Source organism: Pseudophryne corroboree, chromosome 2 (genome assembly GCF_028390025.1).
Source record: "Pseudophryne corroboree isolate aPseCor3 chromosome 2, aPseCor3.hap2, whole genome shotgun sequence".
NCBI lineage: Eukaryota > Metazoa > Chordata > Amphibia > Anura > Myobatrachidae > Pseudophryne > Pseudophryne corroboree.
The window spans coordinates 709,581,953-709,605,469 of NC_086445.1; positions in this window are offsets into that span (position 1 = coordinate 709,581,953).

Consider the following 23,517-nt stretch of genomic DNA (forward strand, 5'->3'; position numbering starts at 1 on the left):
CATTAGCTCCAGAGGGATCGACCACATGGAACCGGCCATTGATGTTCGGTCCCGGAGCCGCGCCGCCGGCCCCCTTACAGAGCCAGAAGCAAGAAGAGTCCGGAAAATCGGCGGCAGAAGACATAAGTCTTCACCAAGGTAACGCACAGCACTGCAGTTGTGCGCCATTGCTCCTCATACACACTTCACACTCCGGTCACTGAGGGTGCAGGGCGCTGGGGGGGGGGGCGCCCTGAGCAGCAATAAAAACACCTTGGCTGACAAATATATCACAATATATAGCCCCAGAGGCTATATATGTGATAAATACCCCTGCCAGAATTCATTAAAAAGCGGGAGAAAAGTCAGCCGAAAAAGGGGCGGAGCTATCTCCCTCAGCACACTGGCGCCATTTCTCCCTCACAGCTCCGCTGGAAGGAAGCTCCCTGGCTCTCCCCTGCAGTCTACACTACAGAAAGGGTAAAAAAGAGAGGGGGGGCACTAAATTTAAGCGCAATATACATATAGCAGCTATAAGGGGATATAATTTAGTTAATCCCTGTATTATATAGCGCTCTGGTGTGTGCTGGCATACTCTCTCTCTGTCTCCCCAAAGGGCTTTGTGGGGTCCTGTCTCCTGTCAGAGCATTCCCTGTGTGTGTGCGGTGTGTCGGTACGGCTGTGTCGACATGTTTGATGAGGAGACTTATGTGGAGGCGGAGCAAATTCCTGTAATTGTGTTGTCACCCCCTGCGGGGCAGACACCTGAGTGGATGGACTTGTGGAATGATGACATGCCTAATGTGGGACAGCCGGCTTCTCAGCTCGTGCCTGCCCAGACGTCTCAAAGGCCATCAGGGGCTCTAAAACGCCCGCTACCTCAGATGCAGGGCCGGCGCTACCACTAGGCAGCTTTAGGCAGCTGCCTATGGGCGGCGACCACTGGAGGGCGGCACCGCACAGTGAAGTAAAGAGAACACTTTTTTTACCATGTGCCTCCCTCAGCCCAGCCAAACTCCTCCTTTTCTTTAAGACTCAGAGGAGCAGCTTGTGGGCGTCTGTCTTTCTTCAACGTGAGTGACATGACTGATTGTGTAACTAAGTCCCTAATTCATTCTGCTAGTTCTGCAACGCTGCCGTGCCGCCCCTCCCCCTCTGCGATAGCCCGCATAGTGTAATGTAATGTTATATTCAAGCTGCTGCCGCCCGCCGCTTGTATGTGCTCCTGAGTCCGGTGTCTGTCCCACATTATCATTATGAGCAGCTATCACTGCCGCTCCCACCCGCGATGGTCTCCCGCGCCATGATAGCCGCTCCGTCATCCGCATCCCCCCATCTCCTCTGCTTTGGGCACATGAAGCAGACCAGTCACCCGCTGGCCTGGTCCGCTCCGCTGCCCGATCGTGTTACCGCTCCTGTGCCGCCTCCCCCCTACGATCGTCTGCAGCTTCTTATCCGTGCTACCCCCCTCGGCACTCGCGACTCGCTCCCGCATCTGACGCTCACTGAATGGTACCTGCTGCTGCCTCCCCGAGTCCCCCCCTCAGCTATTGTGCTCCCACTGCCGGCCCCCCCACCGCATCTTGTCCCTAGGATCATCTATTCTCCCCCCCCCCCCCGCAATTGGGCTCCCACATGATGCCGCCCCCCCTTTCCTTCATCTTGTTACCAGCTCCCCCCATAGCTATTGGGCTCCTAGGGTCATCTCTTCTCCCCAACCCCCCCCCCCCCCCCGCAGCCAGCTCCCCCCCTTGATCAGGAGCACCCAGGGCCAGGAGAGTACTAGGAGGACGTCTCACACACTCCCCCATAGCCTGACACACACATACTGCCCCATAGCCAGACACACACCCACACGCTGCCCCGTAGCCTGACACTCACACGCTGCCCCGTAGCCTGACACTCACACGCTGCCCCGTAGCCTGACACTCACACGCTGCCCCGTAGCCTGACACTCACACGCTGCCCCGTAGCCTGACACTCACACGCTGCCCCGTAGCCTGACACTCACACGCTGCCCCGTAGCCTGACACTCACACACACTGCCCCGTAGCCTGACACTCACACGCTGCCACGTAGCCTGACACCCACACGCTGCCCCGTAGCCTGACACCCACACGCTGCCCCGTAGCCTGACACCCACACGCTGCCCCGTAGCCTGACACTCACACGCTGTCCCGTAGCCTGACACCCACACGCTGCCCCGTAGCCTGACACCCACACGCTGCCCCGTAGCCTGACACTCACACGCTGCCCCGTAGCCTGACACTCACACGCTGCCCCGTAGCCTGACACTCACACGCTGCCCCGTAGCCTGACACTCACACACACTGCCCCGTAGCCTGACACTCACACGCTGCCACGTAGCCTGACACCCACACGCTGCCCCGTAGCCTGACACCCACACGCTGCCCCGTAGCCTGACACCCACACGCTGCCCCGTAGCCTGACACCCACACGCTGCCCCGTAGCCTGACACTCACACGCTGCCCCGTAGCCTGACACTCACACACACTGCCCCATAACCTGACACTCACACGCTGCCCCATAGCCTGACACTCGCACGCTGCCCCATAGCCTGACACTCACACGCTGCCCCATAGCCTGACACACACACGCTGCCCCATAGCCTGACACTCACACGCTGCCCCATAGCCTGACACACACATGCTGCCCCATAGCCTGACACTCACACGCTGCCCCATAGCCTGACACTCACACGCTGCCCCATAGCCTGACACTCACACGCTGCCCCATAGCCTGACACTCACATGCTGCCCCGTATTCTGACACACACACAGTGCCCCGTAGCCTGACACTCACACGCTGCCCCGTATTCTGACACACACGCTGCCCCGTAGCCTGACACTCACACGCTGCCCCGTATTCTGACACCCACACTGCCCCGTAGCCTGACACCCACACGCTGCCCCGTAGCCTGACACCCACACGCTGCCCCGTAGCCTGACACCCACACACACTGCCCCATAGCCTGACACTCACACGCTGCCCCATAGCCTGACACTCACACGCTGCCCCATAGCCTGACACTCACACACGCTGCCCCATAGCTTGACACACACAGTGCCCCATAGCCTGACACACACACAGTGCCCCATAGCCTGACACTGACACGCTGCCCCGTAGCCTGACACACACACGCTGCCCCGTATTCTGACACACACGCTGCCCCGTAGCCTGACACTCACACGCTGCCCCGTATTCTGACACACACACTGCCCCGTAGCCTGACACCCACACGCTGCCCTGTAGCCTGACACCCACACGCTGCCCCGTAGCCTGACACCCACAGACTGCCCCGTAGCCTGACACCCACACACACTGCCCCATAGCCTGACACTCACACGCTGCCCCATAGCCTGACACTCACACGCTGCCCCATAGCCTGACACTCACACACGCTGCCCCATAGCTTGACACACACAGTGCCCCATAGCCTGACACACACACACACACAGTGCCCCATAGCCTGACACTGACACGCTGCCCCGTAGCCTGACACACACACACGCTGCTGACTGGGCAGTGGGTAATTGATGGTGTTGGGGGGGCAGTAGGCAGAAGTTTTGCCTAGGGTGCCGAGTAACCTTGCACCGGCCCTGCTCAGATGGCAGACACAGATGTCGACACGGATACTGATACCAGTGTCGACGACGAAGAGACTAATGTTATGTCCAGTAGGGCCACTCGTTACATGATTGAGGCAATGAAAAATGTTTTACACATTTCTGATGTGACCCCAGGTACCACAAAAAAAAAAAAAAAAGGGTATTATGTTTGGAGAGAAAAACTCCCAGTAGTTTTTCCCCCTTCTGAAGAATTAAATGAAGTGTGTGAAGTAGCGTGGGCTTGCCCAGATAAAAAAAATGGTAATTTCTAAAAAGTTACTAATGGCGTACCCTTTCCCGCCAGAGGATAGGTCACGTTGGGAAACACCCCCTAAAGTGGATAAAGCGCTTACACGCTTATCAAAAAAGGTGGCACTACCGTCTCCGGATACGGCCGCCCTGAAGGAGCCTGCTGATAGAAAGCAGGAGGCTCTCCTTAAGGCTATATATACACACACTGGTATTATACTGAGACCAGCTATTGCTTCAGCATGGATGTGCAGTGCTGCTGCTGCATGGTCAGATTCCCTGTCAGAAAACATTGACACCCTAGACAGGGACACTATATTGCTGAACATAGAGCATATTAAAGACGCTGTCTTATACATGAGAGATGCACAGAGGGATATTTGCCGGCTGGCATCTAAAATAAGTGCACTGTCCATTTCTGCCAGGAGAGGGTTATGGACTCGGCAGTGGACAGGTGATGCAGATTCTAAAAGGCACATGGAAGTTTTGCCTTATAAGGGTGAGGAGTTGTTCGGGGATGGTCTTTCAGACCTAGTGTCCACAGCAACGGCTGGGAAGTCAGCATTTTTACCACATGTCCCCTCACAACCAAAGAAAGTACCGTATTATCAGGTACAGTCCTTTCGTCCCCAAAAGAGCAGGCGGGGTAGAGGCGCGTCCTTTCTGCCCAGAGGCAGAGGTAGGGGGAAAAAGCTGCAGCATACAGCCAGTTCCCAGGAACAAAAGTCCTCCCCCGCTTCTTCTTCTAAGTCCGCCGCATGACGCTGGGGCTCAACAGGCGGAGCCAGGTACGGTGGGGGCCCGTCTCAAAAACTTCAGCAATCAGTGGGCTCGCTCACAAGTAGATCCCTGGATCCTTCAAGTGGTATCTCAGGGGTACAGGCTGGAATTCGAGACATTTCCCCCCCCCCCCGCCGTTTCCTCAAATCTGCCTTGCCAACAACTCCCTCAGGCAGGGAGGCTGTGATAGAGGCAATTCACAAGCTGTATTCCCAGCAGGTGATAGTCATGGTGCCCCTACTTCAACAAGGACGGGGTTACTATTCCACAATGTTTGTGGTACCGAAACCGGATGGTTCGGTGAGACCCATTTTAAATTTGAAATCCTTGAACACATATATAAAAAAATTCAAGTTCAAGATGGAATCGCTCAGGGCGGTTATTGCAAGCCTGGAGGAGGGGGATTACATGGTATCACTGGACATCAAGGATGCTTACCTGCATGTCCCCATTTACCATCCTCACCAGGAGTACCTCAGATTTGTGGTACAGGATTGTCATTACCAATTCAAGACGCTGCCGTTCGGCCTGTCCACGGCACCGAGGGTATTTACCAAGGTAATGGCCGAAATGATGATACTCCTTCGAAAAAAGGGAGTTTTAATTATCCCATACTTGGACGATCTCCTGATAAAGGTGAGGTCCAGAGAGCAATTGTTGGTCGGGGTAGCACTATCTCGTGAAGTGCTACAACAGCACGGCTGGATTCTAAACATTCCAAAGTCACAGCTGGTTCCTGCGACACGTCTACTGTTCCTGGGGATGATTCTGGACACAGTCCAGAAAAAAGTGTTTCTCCCAGAGGAAAAAGCCAAGGAGCTGTCATCTCTAGTCAGAGGCCTCCTGAAACCAAAACAGGTGTCGGTGCGTCACTGCTCGCGAGTCCTGGGAAAGATGGTAGCTTCCTACGAAGCAATTCCATTCGGCAGGTTCCATGCCAGAACTTTTCAGTGGGACCTGTTGGACCAATGGTCCGGATCGCATCTTCAAATGCATCGGCTGATAACCCTGTCTCCAAGGACCAGGGTGTCTCTGCTGTGGTGGCTGCAGAGTGCTCATCTCAGAGAGGGCCGCAGATTCGGCATACAGGACTGGGTCCTGGTGACCACGGATGCCAGCCTTCGAGGCTGGGGGGCAGTCACACAGGGAAGAAACTTCCAAGGACTATGGTCAAGTCAGGAGACTTCCCTACAAATAAATGTCCTGGAACTAAGGGCAATTTACAATGCCCTAAGTCAGGCAAAACCCCTGCTTCAAAACCAGCCGGTACTGATCCAGTCAGACAACATCACGGCGGTCGCCCATGTAAACCGACAGGGCAGCACGAGAAGCAGGACGGCGATGGCAGAAGCCACAAGGATTCTCCGATGGGCGGAAAATCACGTGTTAGCACTGTCAGCAGTGTTCATTCCGGGAGTGGACAACTGGGAAGCAGACTTCCTCAGCAGGCACGACCTCCACCCGGGAGAGTGGGGACTTCATCCAGAAGTCTTCCAAATGATTGTAAACCGTTGGGAAAGGCCACGGGTGGACATGATGGCGTCCCGCCTAAACAAAAAGCTAGAAAAGTATTGCGCCAGGTCAAGAGACCCGCAGGCGATAGCTGTGGACGCTCTAGTGACACCGTGGGTGTACCGGTCGGTTTATGTGTTCCCTCCCCTTCCTCTTATACCAACGGTACTGAGGATAATAAGGAGAAGAGGAGTAAGAACCATACTCATTGTTCCGGATTGGCCAAGAAGGGCTTGGTACCCGGAACTTCAAGAAATGATCTCAGAGGACCCATGGCCTCTGCCGTTCAGACAGGACCTGCTACAGCAGGGACCCTGTCTGTTACAAGACTTACTGCGGCTGCGTTTGACGGCATGGCGGTTGAACACCGGATCCTGAAGGAAAAGGGCATTCCGGAGGAAGTCATTCCTATGCTGATTAAAGCTAGGAAAGAAGTAACCGCAAACCATTATCACCGCATATGGCGGAAATATGTTGCGTGGTGTGAGGCCAGGAAGGCCCCAACGGAAGAATTTCAGCTGGGTCGTTTCCTGCACTTTCTACAGTCAGGGGTGACTATGGGCCTAAAATTGGGTTCCATTAAGGTCCAGATTTCGGCTCTGTCGATTTTCTTCCAGAGAGAACTGGCTTCCCTACCTGAAGTTCAAACGTTTGTTAAGGGAGTGCTGCATATCCAGCCCCCTTTTGTGCCTCCAGTGGCACCTTGGGATCTCAACGTGGTGTTGAATTTCCTAAAGTCACATTGGTTTGAGCCACTTAAGACCGTGGATTTGAAATATCTCACGTGGAAAGTGGTCATGTTGTTGGCCTTGGCTTCGGCCAGGCGTGTATCAGAATTGGCGGCTTTGTCATGTAAAAGCCCTTATCTGATTTTCCATATGGATAGGGCAGAATTGAGGACTCGTCCCCAGTTTCTCCCTAAGGTGGTATCAGCTTTTCACTTGAACCAACCTATTGTTGTGCCTGCGGCTACTAGGGACTTGGAGGACTCCAAGTTACTGGACGTAGTCAGGGCCTTGAAAATTTATGTTTCCAGGACGGCTGGAGTCAGGAAGACTGACTCGCTATTTATCCTGTATGCACCCAACAAACTGGGTGCTCCTGCTTCGAAGCAGACTATTGCTCGCTGGATTTGTAGCTCAATTCAGCTTGCGCATTTTGCGGCTGGACTGCCGCAGCCTAAATCTGTAAAAGCCCATTCCACGAGGAAGGTGGGCTCTTCTTGGGTGGCTGCCCGAGGGGTCTCGGCTTTACAACTTTGCCGAGCAGCTACTTGGTCAGGGGCAAACACGTTTGCAAAATTCTACAAATTTGATACCCTGGCTGAGGAGGACCTTGAGTTCTCTCATTCGGTGCTGCAGAGTCATCCGCACTCTCCCGCCCGTTTGGGAGCTTTGGTATAATCCCCATGGTCCTTACGGAGTCCCAGCATCCACTTAGGACGTTAGAGAAAATAAGATTTTACTCACCGGTAAATCTATTTCTCGTAGTCCGTAGTGGATGCTGGGCGCCTGTCCCAAGTGCGGACTGTCTGCAATGCTTGTATATAGTTATTGTTAATTAAAGGGTTATTGTTGAGCCATCTGTTGAGAGGCTCTGTTATGTTCATACTGTTAACTGGGTATAATATCACGAGTTATACGGTGTGATTGGTGTGGCTGGTATGAGTCTTACCCGGGATTCAAAATCCTTCCTTATTGTGTCAGCTCTTCCGGGCACAGTATCCTAACTGAGGTCTGGAGGAGGGTCATAGTGGGAGGAGCCAGTGCACACCAGTTAGTCCTAAAGCTTTCTTAGTTGTGCCCAGTCTCCTGTGGAGCCGCTATTCCCCATGGTCCTTACGGAGTCCCAGCATCCACTACGGACTACGAGAAATAGATTTACCGGTGAGTAAAATCTTATTTTTGTGTGACTCTCATACATTCTTACTTTTCTCCCTACTATCCTAATATCTCCCAACTGACACGTATCCACATACCTTACATCAAGCCACCATGCTCAATTGACTTCTCTATTTACACACCTTCACTGCACCTTCTTTTTCTCCCCTTCCTATTACTACTGTATTTGTACCTTGCAACTTCCCAACTTACTTGTCTGCACCCATGAACTATTTTGTTATCTAGACCCATCTCACACATTAACCTACACAAACAGAACAAATCTCACACTTACAAATTCTATTAGCCAAAATTGTATGGTGCCCATCATTTTCCCATGCAAGTGATATTAACCCTTTGTAGGTACCAAATAACGTTAGGATTTATTTACACGGAAGGACATATCAAAAACGTTTTATGGAAGTTGTCATGTCAAAAACATTGTATGAAAGTTTTTTGTCTATTAAAAAGAAGAAACAGACTGTCAGTTATGCAGTTAAATATAAAAATAAATATATAAATAGATTTTATTCAATTTTATTTTAATTAGATTGCTTTTCTGACTTACTTTCTAATTTTTCAATTAGCAATTAGAAGCTGAAATTCGTCAGAAGGCTTATATGATGCTCGAGATGGTAATTACTACACTGGAGGTGGGGGGACATATATGAGGAGATTGAAAATGGGGAGGGGAGGAGGGCGAGTTAACAAATAACCTGCAATGTTACGAGACTAAGTGAATGATTGTGTTCCGTAATCAGGCCTCTGATATGAATCTAATTAGATAGAAATCGGGGGAAGAAAAATAAAACACGATTAAAGAACACATTATATTTAGATGCCTTTGGGTCATAATTTGTATTTCTAATACAGCTTTTACTCGAGTTTTTTGCAGAACACACATATTTAAAGGGAGACTGCTTCAGAGTGGATTAAGTGTTTATGCAAAATTATGCAGAAGTAAATGAAAAATACTGTATTATATAGATTTTTTTTCTCCAGTTGAAGTAAATGGATGCACACATAAAGGATTAGAATAGAACAGGGGATTGTTACAAAGTACAAATTCATAGATGCACATAAACATGTGCAGTCAGTAAATAGGCATCTCATCTTGTAAAATTCATTTCGTCAGCTTGCAAATTTCCATATTATTAGCCCTACCACATTGTATAGAGCAGCGGTGGCCAACCTGTGGCTCTTGAGCCACATGTGGCTCTTTCTTTATTCAAATGTGGCTCCCAACACTCTAAATCATGTGACCACAACATATACAGAAACCGCTGCACTCCAGTCAGACACGCAGCAGCACTACAGGGACTGAAAACTGAGGGAGCCAGATAGTAGAGGTGAGACACCAACAAGCAAACAGAGGACACATTAGGGACTGCTGCAATGGCACGAGTTGATGGGGGGGCTGTAGTGATACATGAGGGTGGGCTAGAGTGACACATGGCAGAGCTGGCTGGAGAGACACAGGAGGGTCCTGGCAGGAGTGACGTGGGAGGGTGCTGGAAGTAGTGACACATGGGTGATATGGCTGGAGTGACATAGGAGGGTGGTAGCAGGAGTGACACATGGGAGATATGGCTGGAGTGATATAGGAGGGTGGTAGCAGGAGTGACACATGGGGGAGCTGGCTGGAGTGACAGGAGGGTGCTGGAAGTAGTGACACATGGGAGAGCTGGCTGTAGTGACATAGGAGGGTGGTAGCAGGAGTGACACATGGGAGAGCTGGCTGGAGTGACAGGAGGGTGCTGGAAGTAGTGACACATGGGAGAGCTGGCTGGAGTGACACAGGAGGGTGCTGGAAGTAGTGACACATGGGAGATATGGCTGGAGTGATATAGGAGGGTGGTAGCAGGAGTGACACATGGGAGATATGGCTGGAGTGATATAGGAGGGTGGTAGCAGGAGTGACACATGGGAAATATGACTGGAGTGATATAGGAGGGTGGTAGCAGGAGTGACACATGGGAGAGCTGGCTGGAGTGACATAGGAGAGTGGTAGCAGGAGTGACACATGGGGGAGCTGGCTGGAGTGACAGGAGGGTGCTGGAAGTAGTGACACATGGGAGAGCTGGCTGGAGTGACATAGGAGGGTGGTAGTAGGAGTGACACATGGGGGAGCTGGCTGGAGTGACAGGAGGGTGCTGGAAGTAGTGACACATGGGAGAGCTGGCTGGAGTGACATAGGAGGGTGGTAGCAGGAGTGACACATGGGAGAGCTGGATGGAGTGATATAGGAGGGTGGTAGCAGGAGTGACACATGGGGGAGCTGGCTGGAGTGACAGGAGGGTGCTGGAAGTAGTGACACATGGGAGAGCTGGCTGGAGTGATATAGGAGGGTGCTGGAAGTAGTGACACATGGGAGAGCTGGCTGGAGTGATATAGGAGGGTGCTGGAAGTAGTGACACATGGGAGAGCTGGCTGGAGTGACAGGAGGGTGCTGGAAGTAGTGACTCATGGGAGAGCTGGCTGGAGTGACAGGAGGGTGCTGGAAGTAGTGACACATGGGAGAGCTGGCTGGAGTGACAGGAGGGTGCTGGAAGTAGTGACACATGGGAGAGCTGGCTGGAGTGACAGGAGGGTGGTAGCAGGAGTGACACATGGGGGAGCTGGCTGGAGTGATATAGGAGGGTGGTAGCAGGAGTAACACATGGGGGAGCTGGCTGGAGTAATATATAGGAGGGTGGTAGCAGGAGTGACACATGTGGGAGCTGGCTGGAGTGACAGAGGAGAGGGTTCTGGCAGGAATGACGCGGGAGGGTGCTGGAAGTAGTGACACATGGGAGAGCTGGCTGGAGTGACAGGAGGGTGCTGGCAGGAGTGACACATGGGGGAGCTGGCTGGAGTGACATAGGAGGGTGCTAGCAGGAGTGACACATGGGGGAGCTGGCTGGAGTGACAAGAGGGTGTTGGCTGGAGTGACACATGGGGGAGCTAGCAGGAGTGACACGGGGAGCTGGCTGTAGTGACATAGGAGGGTGCTAGCAGGAGTGACATGTGGGGGAGCTGGCTGGAGTGACACAGCAGGGTCTTGGCAGTAGTGACACATGGGAGACCTGGCTGGAGTGACACAGTAGGGTTTTGGCAATAGTGACACATGGGAGAGCTGGCTGGAGTGACATAGGAGGGTGCTAGCAGGAGTGACACATGGAAGAGCTGGCTGGAGTGACAGGAGGGTGTTGGCTGGAGTGACACATGGGAGAGCTAGCAGGAGTGACACGGGGGAGCTGGCTGGAGTGACATAGGGTGCTAGCAGGAGTGACACATGGGGAGCTGGCTGGAGTGACAGGAGGGTGCTGGCTGGAGTGACACATGGGGGAGCTGGCTGGAGTGACAGGAGGGTGTTGGCTGGAGTGACAGGAGGGTGTTGGCTGGAGTGACACATGGGAGAGCTAGCAGGAGTGACACGGGGGAGCTGGCTGGAGTGACATAGGGTGCTAGCAGGAGTGACACATGGGGAGCTGGCTGGAGTAACAGGAGGGTGCTGGCTGGAGTGACACATGGGGGAGCAGGCTTGAGTGACACATAGGGGAGCAGGCTGGAGTGACACATAGGGGAGCAGGGTCTTGGCAGTAGTGACACATGGGAGAGCTAGCAGTGAGTGACACATGGGGGAGCTGGCTGGAGTGACACAGCAGGGTCTTGGCAGTAGTGACACACGGGAGACCTTGCTGGAGTGACACAGCAGGGTCTTGGCAGTAGTCACACATGGGAGAGCTGGCTGGAGTGACACGGGGGAGCTGGCTTGAGTGACATAGGATGGTGCTTGCTGGAGTGACACATGGGGGAGCTGAAGTTTATTAAGTGAATCTGGCTTTTTCAATAATTTTTTGTGAAAGTGGCTTTTTCAATGGATCTGGCTTTAACAAAATTATTTTATGTCGTTCTGGCTTTTTCAATGTATTTTATACCAGGGGTGTGGTCTAGCAGGCACAAGGCCACATTCCATTTTTGCATGCGCGCCATCGGTTCGATGTCGGCTCTTTGACGTACCTAACAAGGCTTTTTGGCTCTTTGTCACTGCCTGGTTGGCCACCCCAGGTATAGAGTGATGTTATTAAATGTTGTTAGATAAGTCAACCACACAGTTTAAATAAAAGTAGTCATATTGTTGCAATCAAGGGGTGCAGTGGCATAACTACCAAAAGCAATTAAAGTGTTGACAGGTGTTGGCTGGGGTTTCCAGTAGGGGTATTGAAAATGGTAAGATACTTTCTCTTATGTCCTAGAGGATGCTGGGGTCCACATTAGTACCATGGGGTATAGACGGGTCCACCAGGAGCCATGGGCACTTTAAGAGTTTAATAGTGTGGGCTGGCTACTCCCTCTATGCCCCTCCCACCAGACTCAGTTTAGAAAATTTGCCCGGAGGAGCCGGTCACAGCTAGGGGAGCTCCATAGGAGTTTTTCTAATTTTCTTATTTTTATCAGTTACTGTAGGCACAGGGAGGCTGCTGGCAACAGCCTCCCTGCTTCGTGGGACTTAGGGGGGGAGTAGTGTCCAACCCTCTGAGGTTAATGGCCACTAGCTCCACTGGCAGGACAATGAGATCCTGAGGGTGTCGATCGCAAGTTCCCGAGGCGACCGCTCGCTCCCGCAGCACTGCCGCCACCCCCTAACAGATCCAGAAGATGTCGGTGGTGAGTTGGGCACCGGTGACCCGACAAGCGGGGATCCGGTGAGAATGGCGGAATCAGGGTGGGAGTGCAGCACTGAAGCTGCGCTCCAGAGGGCTCAGAGGTACAGAGTGCGGCGCTGTGAGGGGCGCCCTGGGCCAGCGCAAACGCCCTTAAACTGGTCACAGCTGCTATCAGGGACACTGTACTACTGCTAGCAACATTTACCTCAGGCCAGTATAATCTTGCAAAGTGCGGGAAGACGCACCATTTTAGAGGGCGGAGCTTCTCCTCAGAGCGGATCCAGCACTCACCAGCGCCATTTTCTCCCTACAGATCACACTACTGACAGGGAGCGCTGACCCTCCACATAATTCCAGCTATCCTGTGCGGTACCAGGGGATTAAAGAAGGGGGGGGGGAGAGAGTGTTATTAACATTACTGTGTAGTCTATTAAGGTTGCACAGTCAGCACCAGGCATTTATTATATATCTGTCTACTGGGGCGCTGTGTGGGCTGGTTCCAGAACTCTATGTCTCCCTGAAGGTACTGGGGGCAACTGTGTCTGACATTTTCCTGTGTGTGTGTGTGTGTGTGTGTGTGTGTGTGTGTGCTATATAGCCCACATTACCATGTCTAGGGACTCTGTATCTTGTGCTGCAGAGTATGTATCTTCTCCAGAAGAGTCTATTCCATGTACTCAGGAATGCAATACACTGTCTCAGCCCCCTGAACCCGAACCTAAGTGGGTGGCTTCTATTAAGGTTATGATATCCCAGATTTCATCTAGGATGGCTCATTATGATACTGAAACACTGGTTTTAAAACAATCTGTGGCGGTTTAGTCGTATTCAGCTCCCACTACCTCATCTAAGTCCCCTGGTTTATGCCCCCAAAAGCGTGCTCTTACCCAAGTAATGCAAGTCGACACGGATACCGACTCTGATACGGGCGATGGTGATGGGGACATACTGCGCGGGGAGGCATCCCTTGCTATAGTGGTACAACTAATGATTGAGGCCATTAGGGATGTTTTACACATTACAGTTCCTGAACAGGTTGAGGAGGCTTATTTTACTGACAATAAGAAAGTCTCCCTTACCTTTCTTGCATCTAGGGAATTAAACGCTATATTTGAAAACTCCTGGGAAAACCCAGAGAAAAAATTCCAGATCCCAAAGAGAGTTCTGATTGCTTTTCCTTTCCCTGAAGAGGATAGGAAAAAGTGGGAAAACCCTCCTATAGTAGATGCTTCTGTTTCTAGATTGTCTAAAAAGGTGGTTTTAAAGAACCGGCAGACCGCAAAATTGAGACTACGCTCAAATCCAAATACACTGCTTCAGGTGTGGCACTTAGGCCCACTATTGCTTGTGCATGGATTTCTAAAGCCATAGTAAAGTGGTCAGGCACGTTACTAGAGGATTTATATACTATGGATAGAAGTGACATTGAAATGTTTTTACGTCACATACAGGATTCTGTGGGTTTCATGGTGGAGGCCATGAAGGACCTTGGTAATCTGACTGCACGGATGTCTTCCATGGTTGTGTCAGCATGCAGGGGACTCTGGCTGCGCCAGTGGTCTGCGGATGTGGAATCCAAGAAGAGTGTGGAGAACCTACCCTACACAGGTCAGGCTCTATTTGAGGAGGCTTTGGATGCGTGGATCTCCACGGCAACTGCGGGTAAGTCAACCTTTCTTCCCTCAGCTACTCCGACGCCAAAGAAATCCTTTTCTGCATCTACAATGCAGTCCTTTCGGACTGCAAAGGTTAAGAAGTCCAAATACCCGGCCACCTTCTTCAGAGGTGGTCGAGGAAAATCCAGAAAACCTGCACCGACAGGTTCCCAGGAACAGAAGCCCAGCTCTGTTTCCTCAAAATCCTCAGCATGATGGTGGACCTCCCAGCCTGGAGGTCGGGCAGGTGGGAGCACATCTACGAAATTTCAGTCAGGTCTGGGTGTCCTCATGCCTGGACCCCTGGGTACAAGATATTGTATCTCAGGGGTACAGATTGGAGTTTCAAGAGCTCCCACCTCACAGATTTTTCAACTCAGGCTTAACAGCTTTGCTTACAGAAAGGGCTATCTTACAAGAAGCCATTCAAAAATTGGAAAGGGCAAATGTCATTGTTTCAGTTCCATCTCACCTGGAAAATAAGGGTTACTATTCAAACCTTTTTGTGGTGCCGAAGCCGGACGGTTCGGTCAGACCAATATTGAACCTCAAATAGTTAAATCCATATTTGAGGGAATTCAAGTTCTAGATGGAATCTCTGAGAGCAGTAATCTCAGATCTGGAGGAGGGGGAATTCCTGGTATCCTTAGATATCAAGGACACATACCGTCACATTCCTATTTGGCCGCCACACCAGGCTTATCTCAAGTTTGCGCTGTTGGACTGTCACTATCAGTTCTAGGCGCTGCCATTCGGGGTATCCACGGTACCAAGGGTGTTGACCAAGGTAATGGCAGAGATGATGCTTCTACTCCGCAAGCAGGGTGTGAACATAATTCCATATCTGGACGATGGGAGAAGTTGTTGCAGTCCATTGCTCTCACAACACGACTGCTCCGGGATCATGGTTGGATCCTGAATCTTCAAAAGTCACATTTGGAACTGATGAGAAGACTGTCCTTCCTGGGGATGATTCTCGACACGGAAGTGCAGAGGGTGTTTCTGCCAGTGGAGAAAGCATTGATGATCCGTTCGATGGTACGGAATGCCCTGAAGCCAGCCCGAGTATCAGTTCATCAGTGCATTCGCCTTCTGGGGAAGATGGTTGCCTCCTACGAGGCTCTACTGTATGGAAAATTTCATGCACAGTCTTTCCAGCTGGATCTCCTGGACAAATGGTCAGGGTCTCATCTTCACATGCACCAGAGGATACGTCTGTCACCGAAAGCCAGAATCTCGCTCCTCTGCTGGCTGCAAACTTCTCACCTACTGGAGGGCCGCAGGTTTGGGATTCAGAATTGGCTCCTTCTAACCATGGATACAAGACTCAGAGGTTGGGGAGCAGGAAAACGTCCAAGGAAGGTGGTCAAGTCTGGAATACAGCCTCCCAATAAACATTCTGGAACTAAGAGCCATGTACAACGGTCTTCTACAGGCAGCTCATCTTCTAAAAGATCGGGCCATTCAAGTTTAGTCGGACAATGTAATGACAGTGGCCTACATAAACCGACAAGGCAGAACGAAGAGCAGAGCTGCAATGTCAGAGGTAACAAGAATCATCCTCTGGGCGGAAAAGAACACGGTGACGCTGTCAGCAATCTTCATTCCGGGAGTAGACAACTGGCAAGCGGACTTCCTCAGCAGACACGATCTCCATCCGGGAGAGTGGGGCCTCCACCCAGAGGTATTTGCAGAGGTGACAAATCTTTGGGGCGTAACTCAAATAGACATGATGGCTTCACGCCTCAACAAGAAGCTTCGGAGGTATTGTTCCAGGTCGAGGGACCCACAGGCAGTGGCGGTGGATGCCCTGGTAACTCTGTGGGTGTTCAAGTCAGTGTATGGTACCCTCCACTTCCACTCATCCCAAGGATTCTCAAAATCAAGAGAACAAGAGTTCAGGTGATCCTCATTGCTACAGACTGGCCAAGAAAGGCTTGGTACACGGATCTTCTGGATTTACTACTAGAAGGTCCGAGGCCTCTTTCTCTTCGAGAGGACCTTCTACAGCAGGGGCCGTTCGCTTATCAAGACTTACCACGGCTACGTTTGACGGCATGGAGGTTGAACGCCAGATCTTAGCTTGGAAAGGAATTCCGAAAAAGGTTATTCCTACCCTGATACAGGCTAGGAAAGGAGTAACGTCTAAACATTACCATCGCATTTGGAAAAAGTATGTGTCTTGGTGTGAATCCAAGAAGTTTCCTACAGTGGAGTTTCAAATTGCGCGGTTTCTCCTCTTCCTGCAAGCAGGTGTGGATGTGGGCCTACGTTTGGGCTCCATAAAAGTCCAGATTTTGACCTTGTCCATTTTCTACCAGAAACGGTTGTCATCCCTCCCTGAGGTACAGACTTTCTAGAAAGGGGTGCTGCACATCCAGCCTCCCTTTGTACATCCTACAGCACCTTGGGATCTTAAAGTGGTGTTGCAGTTCCTGCAATCAGATTGGTTCGAGCCTCTACAGGAGGTTGAGGTCAAGTTTCTCACTTGGAAGGTGGTCACACTGTTGGCATTAGCTTCGGCTAGGCGTGTGTCTGATTTGGGGGCATTGTCCTGCAAGAGCCCCTACTTGATTTTCCATGAAGATAGAGCTGAGCTCAGGACGCATCAGAAGTTTCTTCCAAAGGTTGTGTCGGCCTTTCATATCAACCAATCTATTGTGGTGCCAGTGGCTACTGACTCCTCAATTACCTCAAAGTCCTTGGATGTTGTGAGGGCTTTGAGGATTTATGTGAAGAGGACTTCACGTTACAGAAAGTCAGACTCTCTGTTTGTCCTTTATGATCCCAACAAGATTGGGTGTCCTGCTTTTAAGCAAACGATTTCTCGCTGGATCAGGTTCACTATCCAGCATGCTTACTCTACGGCAGGCTTGCCGTGTCCAAAATCTGTTCATGTCCACTCTACTTGTAAGGTGGGTTCTTCCTGGGTGGCTGCCCGTGGTGTCTCGGCTTTGCAGCTTTGCCGAGCAGCTACTTGGTCGGGGTCGAACACGTTTGCTAAGTTCTACAAGTTCGATACTTTGGCCTCTGAGGACCTACAGTTTGGTCAGTCAGTTCTGCATGAACCTCCGTGCTCTACCTCCCATACTGGGAGCTTTGGTACATCCCCATGGTACTAATGTGGACCCCAGCATCCTCTAGTACGTAAGAGAAAATAGGATTTTAATTACCTACCAGTAAATCCTTTTCTCGTAGTCCGTAGAGGATGCTGGGCGCCCGCCCAGCGCTTCGTTTTCCTGAGGTTGTTCCTAGGTTCAGTACTGCCTTGTTACTTGGTTTAGTACTGTGTTGTTACTTGTTTAAGTAATGTGTTCAGCTGTTGCTGAGATTGTTCAGGCTGTTGAGCCTAGTTTGCCTTGTTATGTGTGAGCTGGTATGAATCTCACCACTATCTGTGTATTTTCTTCTCTCAAAGTATGTCCGTCTCCTCGGGCACAGTTTCTAGACTGAGTCTGGTAGGAGAGACATAGAGGGAGGAGCCAGCCCACACTATTAATGGCTCCTGGTGGACCTGTCTATACCCCATGGTACTAATGTGGACCCCAGCATCCTCTACGGACTACGAGAAGAGGATTTACCAGTAGGTAATTAAAATCCTATTTAAAGAACATTGTAGCAGACACATCTCTGTACTCTGGACCGTACTCTGGACTGTACACTGTCGCTGCTCCCTCAGCAGATCTTGCCTTTTGGGTACCCCAGCTGAAGTTCTAACAGATGATACATTTCCGTTTACTGTAATGGGGATTGGCTGTTGCAGATTAAGGTGCAAACCTACATTCTGGCCTTTGGAGACACCTCTGCAAGCAAGATATGCATCTACTGTGGGTTTGTTGGGAAGGAGAAAAAATCTGCACATAAAACATGGCATTAAAATCCAATCTTTTTCCACTTTAGAACCTTCCATTTCATTAAACGCAAAAATGCATATTTTTCTCTCCTAAAATATTGATCATTTTACCCACAATTGTGGCTTAAATTAATCATGAGCTTGTAGGGACTTCAATGTGATTGTCTTTATTATATGTAACATTTATATATGGTTGAAGCTTTCTTTCACATTTTACAAAGTGAACCTACCTGTACAAAATTACTACTCCGCTAATGTACAATTGGGAGATACAAAATGTGCCCCATTCTTAGTATAGGACCAAACCTCCAGCATTGAGCAGATGAAAAATTGTATGGTTTATGCAAGTTAGTAATGGCTGTGCAGCCTTCTGCAAGCCAATCACATATCTGCTCCACCCAACAAATCTCATTGACCAGTACAAAGTTTTGCATAAATGCATAAATCTCTTAGCTAGCAGACCAATGCACTATGCTGCAAGTCTAGGTGCAACTGTGTAAAACAAGGCACTCAACAATCAACTACATTGTTTATTACAGACATATTGCATTGACTGTGCAGCACAGCCAATGGGCGCTATATCTGAAGATATATTGGTTTATCTGTATGTGTATGAGCGGTACAAATTCAAATGCCCTCCCAACTGTGATGCCAGGATGACAGATCGAGCTGCCATTCGGTAATGTATATGCTTACCTGCATTGGGTTCGATTGAGAATGCCAGCGGACGGGATGCCAGCGGTCAGAATACCGACTGCAGCATCCCGACGGGACTTGGTACCTCGAAATACAGAGGAAAAATTGCCTCATTTCACAACCATATGATAATGCTGTGGTGTTCTTTTAAGGTAAGTTACAAAAAAGCAAAATGTTTGAAATCAGTGCTTGCTACTTTAGCTACTGTAGTTATGATTTATCTTCAGAGCTGGAAGAAAGTTGGAAGTAATTACACTTGTATTGCATGCATAGAACTAAATGTACAGGAGAATATCATGCAGTGAAACCTAATTACCTACAGTACATGCAGTTGTTCAAACATTTCCCTGTAAGAGAGCTATAGGGAGATTGGTGAAAGTCCCTGAATTGAAAAACGTAACTTTTTTTTTCTGACAGATTTTATTTCTGAACTTTTTCTGCTATATTAGACACGTTAACAATGGGCCTAATTCAGAGTTGATCACAGCAGCAAATTTGGGCAAAACCATGTGCACTGCAGGGGGGCAGATATAATATGTGCAGAGAGTGTATAGGCCCATACACACGTTGAGATTCGGGCTATGCCCGATTCTCACTATGTGACAGGGGCCAGGTCGGGACATAGTCAGTATCGCAAGCACATAATGAGTGTTCTTGCGATACTGACTGTGCGATTTTGGCTAAGTGTCAATTTTGACTATCTCTTCTATAGAGATAGTCAAAATTGACTTGCCTGCACAGTCTATCTATTCTTGCGATGCCGCCCGCGCGGGATCATGCATCGAATCGGGATCGCAAGGTGACTTTCACCTTGCGATCTGCACTAACTTTTCTTACGATTTTAACTATATAGTCAAAATCGTAAGAAAAAATCTCACCGTGTGTACAAACCATTAGTTTTGGGTGGGGTGTGTTCAAATTGAAATCTAAATTGCAGTGTAAAAATAAAGCAGCCAGTATTTACCCTGCACAGAAACAAGATAACCCACCCAAATCTTAACAGGTCTGAATTACCCCCAATGTCACTACTTTTCACCGTGAATATTCTGCTCCAAAGCACCTTGTTTTGATTATTGGCTAAAACACAAAAGTGTATTCAAATGTACGCATAAGTCTGCATAGCCAGCAATACAGTCTGTATGCCCTCACAGACCTTTGCATAAGTGTGACTGCCCCAATGGGGATTTTGCTGAAATATATAGGACGCTATTATTATTATTATCCTTTCTCAGTCGCTCTGTGCAATATATTTAATGCAGATACATTTTATTGAGCAGTTATAGAAAAATAAATTTCAAGAAGGGGTATACTTCAACTGGACCCTAATCCATTCCAACAATTTTCACTAATTATTATATATGCCGTCAATAAATATTATAATAAAAAGAGCCTACTACTTACATTTTATTCAGTGTCAGTAGCTTAATAAGATCTGATTTTGGTTAAACTATTTAGAGCATTTAATGTTTTTCTGGAACATTTACAAATGTGATTCGTTGTACATTACTTCACACAGTGGGAAACACTAAATTGTATTTGGAAAGCGAAGCTACATGTTGCTTTTTCATACATGTATTATTATTAAAACTATGAGACATTTGGGTCAATGAGGGTACCGTAATTCAGAATTGATCGCAGCAGAAAATTTATTAGCAGTTGGGCAAAACCATGTGCACTGCAGGTGTGGCAGATATAACATTTGCAGAGAGAGAGTTAGATTTGGGTGGGTTATTTTGTTTCTGTTCAGGGTAAATACTGGCTGCTTTATTTTTACACTGCAATTTAGATTTCAGTTTGAACACACCCCACCCAAATCTAACTCTGTCTGTACATGTTATAACTGCCCACCCTGCAGTGCAGGGTTTTGCCCAACTGCTAACAAATTTGCTGCTGCGATCAACTCTGAGTTACCCCCAATGCCATGGTAAAATGCCCCACTTGTGAAGCCTACACCAGTACCATTCCTGCTACATAACCGTTCTGAGCTCAATTACACCCACATTGATATACAGTATGTCTGACTCACTTTGACTTCATGTAACACTAAGCCATCTATTAATTTATTGTGCTTGACATTAACTGTACACTTTAAGCAAGCTTATCAACTAAAATAAAGACACGGACACAACTGCGTTGAATTAAATGGTAAAAAAAGAAGAAGTTTCAGGAAGGCCGCACAGGATAAAACTGTACAATATATAGTTACCCCAGAATTAACTGACACTCTTGGGATATTCTTTCCCTTAATTGGTCAATTGTGTACCTACACCAGATTGGTATTATTGGTAACAAAGATTTTGACGGTCAGTGGTGCTCCCAAGGGTATGGAAACATGTATCAAAAAAAGGGGACTTACAGAGAAGACAAAGATAACCCTGGTAGGGAGCACTCTTATCTGAGGTAACGCAAGGATTTTTTATATTAAGTGAAACAATCATGAAATTACAAATTTTATTAGGTATGCCTTAAAAAATTATTATTTGTAAATCTGCAGAAACCTGTGTGAATTCATTAATAAATATGTGATCATAAACGAAAATATGTTAGAGAGTATATGTATTCTTTTCTAAATGGCCTCAGCCAAAAACATAGAATATATTGAGGTCCGTCTGTGTAATGTTTCCCTTAACGCAATGTGTAGGAAATGAGGTGTATTTAAAAATTAAATAGTGTGACCTTCATCTTATCAGTTATATAGCCCATAAATAGGTTTCACAGGGCAATTGGTTTGAATCATGGGTCACTGGTTGGTTATTTTGGTTGGGTCACCTGTACAGCAGTACGGGTCCCTGTTGTCAGCGAAGAGTATCTGTGGGGCTGTTAGTGGTGGACATGAACATATCATCCACCAGCCATGTAATACCGCCACCTATGTGAAAGAATGATTGGTTAATATTCACATGTATACTAAATGCAGGGGTGTGCGACCCTGATGCTTTTACACAATAGCTCAAAAACGACACAATTGCTCAGTATCGATTAATCACTTAAAAACAGGAGCGGAGCACTTAATCTACAATGTACAATAATCTTTCAATATCTCAAAAAACTGTACATAAATCTCCAGTTCGGTATATTCCTGAATGAGTAATATCCTTATCGTGCTTTAACAGTGATGTGAGGCACATATATCTCATTCAATTTCTCAAAAGACTTAGCATTGGTCTCTAATGCAGTACAATCCTGAAAAATTAATTTTCTTTATCAAGTTTAAACAATGGTATGAGGCACATGTGTCTTTCAATTTCTCAGTATTAATTTACAGGAATACAGAATTCATACAATGAATATTGGAAAATTTGATTAAGATCGTATTAGAGGTATGAGGCGCGGGAACCTCAATTTCTCAAGAGTTGTCAAGCAGTTTTAATACCAAATCTTTAGGCACTAGATAGAGATGTATACAGTGGTCATGATACAGGTATGACTCCCCTTCTGCTGTTCTCCCGTCTTGCCAAATGGTATAGGACGAGGAATGAGAGAGGGTAAGTGCACCCAACTTGGCCAGAAGGAAGAAAGAGGAGGTATCAAGCAGAGGGACTTGTGGCAAGTGCTCTCTGATGCCTCGTAACAGGCAGTGCAGAGATTTTAACCTGCACGTAAGTCTCTAGTGCGGTACACTCCTGAAGGTTAATTTCCTTGTTGTACTTATGATAAAGGTATGAGACATATATATCTTTCAATTTCTCAAGGAACTGTACATAAGTTTCCAATGTGATATACTCATAAACGATTACTTTCCTAGTCGTGCTTGGTGGGAAAAGCAACATGTATTTACGGATCAGAATGACAATTTCACTTCTAACATCATAATGTGGATTAGATACATTGACGACATCCTGATGATCTGGGAAGGCGACATTCAATTACTTCTGCTGTTCATTGAACATCTTAACAATAACCAATTAAACATACATTTCACTCATGATATCAGCCAACAGGAACTTCCCTTTTTGGATCTACTGATATACAAAAATCAGGAAGATATGATCTCCACAAAGGTCAGGTACACTGTGCGAGTCACGTGGTGCGCACACGTGATCCACAGGTCCGTCAGTGGTAGTCAGCACTGTGGTGGCGGAAGCAGAGGAAGCGGCCGGCTGCCGCTGATCCGAGCGGCTCAGGCAGGCGGGACTCTGTGCGGCTGACGAGCGGAAGGAAGTGCCCGAGACTGAGGACACTCTCGTATGGGATCTTGGGGCAGTGTCTCCTCTCCTCTCGGTGGCCAGCTTCAGGAGTGGTAACTGTATAGCCAACGTGATTGCCAGTCAATTCCTTAAATGGCCTCACACAAATCTTCCACAATGCTGCTAATTATATATATTATATGAAGATATATATAAAAATGTATACTGTTTTTCATGACATTAGGGTCTAGGATTGTGCAGTGGGCCACCTTAGAATAGTAATTGTTATATTGTATCACTCATAATTATAACAGGATCAACAATTACTACTGAAACTGCTACCAGGCTGCTGGCAGTATTTGATACTTTTTTTACATTGTATCACTTACAATTGTAGCAGGATTAACATTTATCATCTAACTGTTATTTGGTTGCTGATAGTGGAATTTGCACAAGAGGGAACAGCTGTTCATGACAATCAGTGAGCTCCAACAGGGGCTGTGTCTTA